At 42.4% G+C, this 8,867-nt stretch overlaps 1 long non-coding RNA gene across 1 annotated transcript; it reads left to right on the top strand.

Moving 5' to 3' along the window:
* Positions 1-1,687: 1,687 nt before the first annotated feature.
* On the top strand, positions 1,688-2,525 carry LOC137839986 (uncharacterized). Its single transcript, XR_011086379.1, has 3 exons — positions 1,688-2,092; positions 2,270-2,316; positions 2,440-2,525. It is a non-coding gene; the product is annotated as an uncharacterized lncRNA (long non-coding RNA).
* The last annotated feature ends 6,342 nt before the right edge of the window (positions 2,526-8,867 follow it).

Raw genomic sequence — 8,867 nt, 5'->3', positions numbered from 1 at the left:
ACAGCGCGCAACAGGTAAGGGCCCAAAGCCAGCCCGGCACTTACTTGCACGCTTACTGGCTTTTGAATGCCACTTTCCATTTGTCCGTCCTAGAGGAACAAAGAGCTGAAAGAATTCATCGAAGCTCAGAAGAGACAAATCAAACAATTGGAGGAGAAGTTTCTGTTTCTCTTTCTATTCTTCTCCTTGGCCTTCATTCTGTGGCCCTAAAACCAGCTGGTGAGTGAGCTCCAGCGGCACCGCACTCGACACCTCCGATACACTGCCAGCCGGTCTCAGACGTTGGCAGACGCTCCGATGCCAACGTATACCCCCCGCCACGGTGACAGAGGCACCGCGTCACACCGGCGCTCATCCAATCAGAAGGCAGGAAAAGCAAATTCACATGCAGGGCACTTTTGAACCAGAAGAGAGCGCCACAAAAAACGGTTGTTGCCCCAAACGCGCACTAAAAAGGGTCAGAATAACAAGAGTCCCACTGGCCAGCCGGGGCCACCCGTCCAGCTGTTTCTTCAGGGGGGAAAAAAATTGGAGTCACCGGTGAGTACATTTTGCATTTAGCTCTGCTTTTCTGCTTCTGTCTTCAAGTGTGTGGCATCCTGCGATCAAAGATTCAGCCAACCCCAAAGCGGTTGACCTCAACGTCCCACCACCATGCCTACCAGAGCAGGTGACGTGATGCTTTGGACATCCTTCCGTCTCAGATGCCCAAAAGTACTCTTTGCCACATCTGCGGCAATACGGTGTCTTTTCAAAGGTGCAAATAAATCCAGCGTGGGCGGAACACGCACGTCTTCGGTTTTTCCCGCTTTGTTTGTGTGACAGCTGTTGTGAAAACTTTATACAAATAAAGTTGTATAGTACAGGTTTGGCCAAGCCGCAACTCCCGAACCGCATGCGGCTCTTTTATGTTCATATCAACATTTGTGTGTGTGTGTGTGTGTGTGTGTGGGGGGGGGGGGGGTTGTGCGTGTTGGCTTCACTTGAGTTCAATTTGGTATTTTGGTCAAAAGCGCATGTGGTGAAATTCCACAAAGTAGGATGGGCAAACACATTTCTTTAAACTATGAGTGTCAATTGGGCTCTCGAAATGGCAGGGAAAAGATGCACAGCAAAACGAAAATACGTAGATGAACACAGGACGTTTTAATCAGAGTGGGAAAGTTTCTATTTTTTGTTGAACGTGATGGCAAACCATTCTGCCTGATATGTCAGACCTCAGCGCATTTCAAAGATTCAAATCTTCAGCGCCATGCACTTCAGCTCACTCCATGCTAACATTGATCAGGCGTCGAACCCGCAACATCATGCTTAAGAGGTGGCCATGCTAACCAGTGCGCCATTATGTCAACGCATAATAACTGTAAGTCTACTGATCAAAACAGCGGTTACTATATGACGTCGCTACGTCGTGGTCACGTGACGCAGACAAGACGTCAATGGACGTGGGCAGAGTTAACTTGTTTAAAAGGGAGTGGGCAGAAGAAATATTTAATTTATTTAAATCTATTTTGAGTGCACACCATTATGCCAATGCATAACAACTGTAAATCTACTAAACAAAACAGCGGTTGCTATATGACATCTGCCACGTCGTGGTCACGTGACATACGTGACGTCGATGGGCGTAACTTTCGCCGGAATTCAAATCCGCGGGGAGAGTTAACTTGTTTAAAAGGGAGTGGGCAGAAGAATTATTTAATTTATTTAAATCTATTTGGAGTGTGCGCCATTATGTCAATGCATAACAACTGTAAGTCTACTAAACAAAACAGCGGTTGCTATATGACGTCTGCCACGTCGTGGTCACGTGACGCGGACGTGACGTCGACGCCTACTTTACATCCCACCGATCACAGGACCCCTCGGCTGCATAACCGTGCCCCCTTCCCAACCAATCGGATTTGCTATACGCGAAAACGACGCCAATGGAAAGAGCTTCCGCCCAAATTTAAATCCGTGGGCGTGGCTCGCAGCAGGAAGTAGGAAAACGGCGGTGATGTTGACAAAGACACAGCGGATGGTAACATACGACTAACAAGAGAAATATTTTTATTTTCTGCTTGCAACTGGACCGTCCAGAGCGTACACGGTAAGTACAACTCATCGTTTTTAAAAATAAGTACTTTTGTTGCCCTGAAAAGCGAGTGAGCGTGGCGTTTGTGGGGGACGTCGAATTTCGACGATTCTTTCTGGTCAACGGTTGTAAATGATTGTGTTGATTAAAAAAGAAAAATTGATGTAACTCTACTTTTAACTGCCGTTTCAGATAGATTTGGAATTGCATCACATCCAATTTTGCCTAGAGCGTACACGGTAAGTAACACTCATTGTGTTTAAGGAGATTTACGTTTGTAATAGCAGAAGTGTAGCCGCGTTGCGTTGTACGTGTGAAAATTGGTCGAGGCGAAATGTTAATGTTTAATTTCATTCCTTTAGGTTCCACGGTGTTTGTTGGCTGCAAGTTTTCCACTGCAAGAAGAGGCTCGTATCATTGACCAGGAGCGAGCTACAATGGTGAGTAGCCATAACATTTATGTTAAACACTTCCTATTTCATGTCTAACAGTACTTGATTTAACAAATAATCATAAATAAATACAGTGTGGGCACTGAAGTTAACATATGTGATTATACTGCCTAATCTGTCACCGAGTAGATTGTTGCAAAGTAATATAAGATCCAAATTCAGAATAGTTTTCAAAAGAAGGCCATTAGAATTATATACAAGTCTGATTACCCTGGACAAGCTATTAATTAAATCACAAATTCTTCAATTCAAAGATTTGGTAGATTATCAGACAAATAATGTCTAACAGTAATTGATTTAACACATCACGATAAGTAGATTGAGTGTGGGCACTCTCAAGTTAACATATGTGATTATACTGCCTAATCTGTTACAGAGTATGTTGTTGCCAAGTAATGTAGAATAGATCCAAAGTAGTAATCCAGAATAGTTTTGAAGAGGCCATTAGAATGATAAACAAATCTGATTACCTTGAACATAATAACAAGCTAAGTGTTTAATATGTCCTATGAAGTCAAAATTGGGCACCATCATGTGGTGAAATTTGGAATTGCATCACATCCAATTTTGCCTGGGAACAAACAGATTACATAAATCTTAGTTTTGAATAAACCACTCCTTCTCAAACAAGTAAACTCTGCCCATTTTGCGCAGTAGATGTTCTGTTAATATCTAGTATTTATACAAAGTCATAATTTAAATTGCTTTCAACCTTCATTCATCGGTTCAACCAACATTACTCGCTCTTATTACCAACTTGTATTGATTTAACTAAGCGTTTAATACTTCCTATCAGGTCTCAAATCGAGATTTGGCAAAATACAATTTCAGCAAATCCAATTTTGCCAGGGAACAAAAATAGATTAAATAAACTAAATAAGTCCTCTTCCCATTAAATAAATCAGAAAAGTCTGTCTTGTAACCAGTCCTCTTCAAACAAGTAAAGTCTGCCCATTTTGTGCCGTAGATTTTGTGTCTATGCCTAGTATTTAAACAAAATCATAATTTAAACGACTTCTTTCCTTCATTCACTTTGGAAATTTGGAATTGCAGCAAATCGAATTTTGCCAGGGAACAAAAATAGATCAATTAAACTAAATAAGTCTTCTTCCCATTAAATAAATTAAAAAAGTCTGTCTTGTAACCAGTCCTTTTCAAACAAGTAAAGTCTGCCCATTTTGTGCCGTCGATTTTGTGTTTATGCCTAGTATTTATACAAAATCATAATTTAAAGGACTTCATTCCTTCATTCACTTTGGAAATTTGGAATTGCAGCACATCAAATTTTGCCTGGGAAGAAAAGTAGATTAAATAAATTTAATAAGTCTTACTACTTCCCATTAAATAAATTAAATACGTCTTACTTGTTTCCACTCCTTTTCAAAACAGTAGTTTAAAACGAGGGCCCTTCACTCAATCTTTAACCTCAACCCCGCACGTTGTGTTGTATCTGTGAATGTTGGTTGTGGCCAAATGATAGTTTTCTTTCATTCGTTTAGGTTCCAAGAAAACTTGATGTAACTCTAGTTTTAACTGCCGTTTCAGATAAGCGGGTATTACGTCGCAGTCATGTGCCGCGGATATGACGTAATTGCCGGAACCTCCGCCAAAATTCAAATCTGTTGGCGCGATGGCCGTGAGCCACTGAGCAGCGACGATTATCAACAGAAATATCTTTATTTTCTGCTTGCAACTGGACCGTCTAGAGCGTACACGGTAAGTAACACTCATTGTGTTTAAGGAGATTTACGTTTGTAATAGCAGAAGTGTAGCCGCGTTGCGTTGTACGTGTGAAAATTGGTCGAGGCGAAATGTTAATGTTTAATTTCATTCCTTTAGGTTCCACGGTGTTTGTTGGCTGCAAGTTTTCCACTGCAAGAAGAGGCTCGTATCATTGACCAGGAGCGAGCTACAATGGTGAGTAGCCATTACATTTATGTTAAACACTTCCTATTTCATGTCTAACAGTACTTGATTTAACAAATAACCATAAATAAATACAGTGTGGGCACTGAAGTTAACATATGTGATTATACTGCCTAATCTGTCACCGAGTAGATTGTTGCAAAGTAATATAAGATCCAAAGTTGTAATTCAGAATAGTTTTCAAAAGAAGGCCATTAGAATTATATACAAGTCTGATTACCCTGAACATAACAACAAGCTATTAATTAAATCACAAATTCTTCAATTCAAAGATTTGGTAGATTATCAGACAAATAATGTCTAACAGTAATTGATTTAACACATCACGATAAGTAGATTGAGTGTGGGCACTCTCAAGTTAACATATATGATTATACTGCCTAATCTGTTACAGAGTATGTTGTTGCCAAGTAATGTAGAATAGATCCAAAGTAGTAATCCAGAATAGTTTTGAAGAGGCCATTAGAATAATAAACAAATCTGATTACCTTGAACATAATAACAAGCTAAGTGTTTAATATGTCCTATGAAGTCGAAATTGGGCACCGTCATGTGGTGAAATTTGGAATTGCATCACATCCAATTTTGCCTGGGAACAAACAGATTAAATAAATCTTAGTTTTGAATAAGCCACTCCTTCTCAAACAAGTAAACTCTGCCCATTTCGCGCAGTAGATGTTCTGTTAATATCTAGTATTTATACAAAGTCATAATTTAAATTGCTTTCAACCTTCATTCATCGGTTCAACCAACATTACTCGCTCTTACTACCAACTTGTATTGATTTAACTAAGCGTTTAATACTTCCTATCAGGTCTCAAGGCAAGATTTGGCAAAATACAGTTTCAGCAAATCCAATTTTGCCAGGGAACAAAAATAGATTAAATAAACTAAATAAGTCTTCTTCCCAATAAATAAATCAGAAAAGTCTGTCTTGTAACCAGTCCTCTTCAAACAAGTAAAGTCTGCCCATTTTGTGCCGTAGATTTTGTGTCCATGCCTAGTATTTAAACAAAATCATAATTTAAACGACTTCTTGCCTTCATTCACTTTGGAAATTTGGAATTGCAGCAAATCGAATTTTGCCAGGGAACAAAAATAGATCAATTAAACTAAGTCTTCTTCCCATTAAATAAATTAAAAAAGTCTGTCTTGTAACCAGTCCTTTTCAAACAAGTAAAGTCTGCCCATTTTGTGCCGTCGATTTTGTGTTAATGCCTAGTATTTATACAAAATCATAATTTAAAGGACTTCATTCCTTCATTCACTTTGGAAATTTGGAATCGCAGCACATCAAATTTTGCCTGGGAAGAAAAGTAGATTAAATAAATTTAATAAGTCTTACTACTTCCCATTAAATAAATTAAATACGTCTTACTTGTTCCCACTCCTTTTCAAAACAGTAGTTTAAAACGAGGGCCCTTCACTCAACCTTTAACCCTATTTATTCACCTTCTAGGCTAAGTGTTAAAGGCTAAGTGTTAAAGGCTAAGTGTTAAAGGCTAAGTGTTAAAGGCTAAGTGTTAAAGGCTAAGTGTTAAAGGCTAAGTGCCAGAGGCTAGGCGCCAGAGGCGAGTTTTTGTGGGCTGAAGTTTTAGTGGGGTTAGTGTGAATACAATCCAAAAGAATACAACAGAATACAATACAATAGAATATAATACATAGATTAAATTCAATAGCTCTTACTACTTCCCATTAAATAAATTAAATACGTCTTACTTGTTCCCAATCCTTTTCAAAAAAGTAGTTTAAAACTGGCCAAATGATAGTTTTCTTTCATTCGTTTAGGTTCCACGGTGTTTGTTGGCTATGTTTTCCACTGTCAGAAGGATGAAAATACAAAGTACAACGCTTGGACGTGGGCGAAGACGTCACCGGTGAGTCCTTCCTTCCTATTTATTTACCTTCTAGATGCTAGAGGCTAAGTGTTAGAGGCTAAGTGTTAGAGGCTAAGTGTTAAAGGCAACACAATACGAACAACACAACACAATACGAACAACTCAACACAATATGAACAACACAATATGAACAACACAACACAATACGAACAACACAACACAATACGAACAACACAACACAATACGAACAACACAACACATTACGAACAACACAACACAATACGAACAACACAACGATACTGCACTGAACAACACGATACCGCACTGAGAAACACGATACCGCACTGAACAACACGATACCGCACTGAACAACACCATGCCGCACTGAACACCATGCCACACTGAACAACACCATCCCGCACTGAACAACACCATGCCGCACTAAACAACACCATGCCGCACTAAACAACACCATGCCGCACTGAACAACACCATGCCTCACTGAACGACACCATGCCGCACTGAAAGACACCATGCCGCACTGAACGACACCATGCCGCACTGAAAGACACCATCCCGCACTGAACACCATGCCGCACTGAACAACACCATCCTGCACTGAACAACACCATCCCGCACTGAACAACACCATGCCGCACTGAACAACATTATGCCGCACTGAACAACATTATGCCGCACTGAACATTATGCCGCACTGAACAACACCATGCCGCACTGAACAACACCATGCCGCACTGAACAACACCATGCCGCACTGAACAACACCATGCCGCACTGAACAACACCATGCCGCACTGAACAACACCATGCCGCACTGAACAACATTATGCCGCACTGAACAACACCATTCCGCATTGAACACCATGCCGCACTGAACAACACCATCCCGCACTGAACAACACCATCCCGCACTGAACAACATTATGCCGCACTGAACAACATTATGCCGCACTGAACAACACCATGCCGCACTGAACAACACCATCCTGCACTGAACAACACCATCCCGCACTGAACAACACCATGCCGCACTGAACAACACCATGCCGCACTGAACAACATTATAACGCACTGAACAACACCATCCCGCACTGAACAACACCATGCCGCACTAAACAACATTATGCCGCACTGAACAACATTACGCCGAAAAGAACAACACCATGCCGCACTGAACAACACCATGCCGCACTGAACAACACCATGCCGCACTGAACAACACCATGCCGCACTGAACAACACCATGCCGCACTGAACAACACGATCCCGCATTGAACACCATGCCGCACTGAACAACACCATGCCGCACTGAACAACACCATGCCGCACTGAACAACACCATGCCGCACTGAACAACACCATTCCGCACTGAACAACACCATGCCGCACTGAACAACATTATGCTGCACTGAACAACACCATGCCGCACTGAACAACAACATGCCGCACTGAAAAACATTATGCCGCACTGAACAACACCATCCCGCACTGAACTACACCATGCCGCACTGAACAACACCATGCCGCACTGAACAACACCATGCCGCAATGAACAACACCATCCCGCACTGAACAACATTATGCCGCACTGAACAACATTATGCCGCACTGAACAACACCATCCTGCACTGAACAACACCATGCCGCACTGAACAACACCATGCCGCACTGAACAACACCATTCCGCACTGAACAACACCATGCCGCACTGAACAACACCATCCTGCACTGAACAACACCATCCCGCACTGAACAACACCATGCCGCACTGAACAACACCATGCCGCACTGAACAACACCATGCCGCACTGAACAACACCATGCCGCACTGAACAACACCATGCCGCACTGAACAACACGATCCCGCATTGAACAACACCATGCCGCACTGAACAACACCATGCCGCACTGAACAACACCATGCCGCACTGAACAACACCATTCCGCACTGAACAACACCATGCCGCCCTGAACAACATTATGCTGCACTGAACAACACCATGCCGCACTGAACAACAACATGCCGCACTGAAAAACATTATGCCGCACTGAACAACACCATCCCGCACTGAACTACACCATGCCGCACTGAACAACACCATGCCGCACTGAACAACACCATGCCGCAATGAACAACACCATCCCGCACTGAACAACATTATGCCGCACTGAACAACATTATGCCGCACTGAACAACACCATCCTGCACTGAACAACACCATGCCGCACTGAACAACACCATGCCGCACTGAACAACACCATTCCGCACTGAACAACACCATGCCGCACTGAACAACACCATCCTGCACTGAACAACACCATCCCGCACTGAACAACACCATGCCGCACTGAACAACACCATGCCGCACTGAACAACACCATGCCGCACTGAACAACACCATGCCGCACTGAACAACACGATCCCGCATTGAACAACACCATGCCGCACTGAACAACACCATGCCGCACTGAACAACACCATCCCGCACTGAACAACACCATGCCGCACTGAACAACATTATGGCGCACTGAACAACATTATGCCGCACTGAA

Source organism: Syngnathus scovelli, unplaced genomic scaffold, assembly GCF_024217435.2.
Source record: "Syngnathus scovelli strain Florida unplaced genomic scaffold, RoL_Ssco_1.2 HiC_scaffold_30, whole genome shotgun sequence".
Lineage (NCBI taxonomy): Eukaryota > Metazoa > Chordata > Actinopteri > Syngnathiformes > Syngnathidae > Syngnathus > Syngnathus scovelli.
Note: the sequence above shows the minus strand (reverse complement) of the source record. Positions and strands in the feature narration are given on the sequence as shown.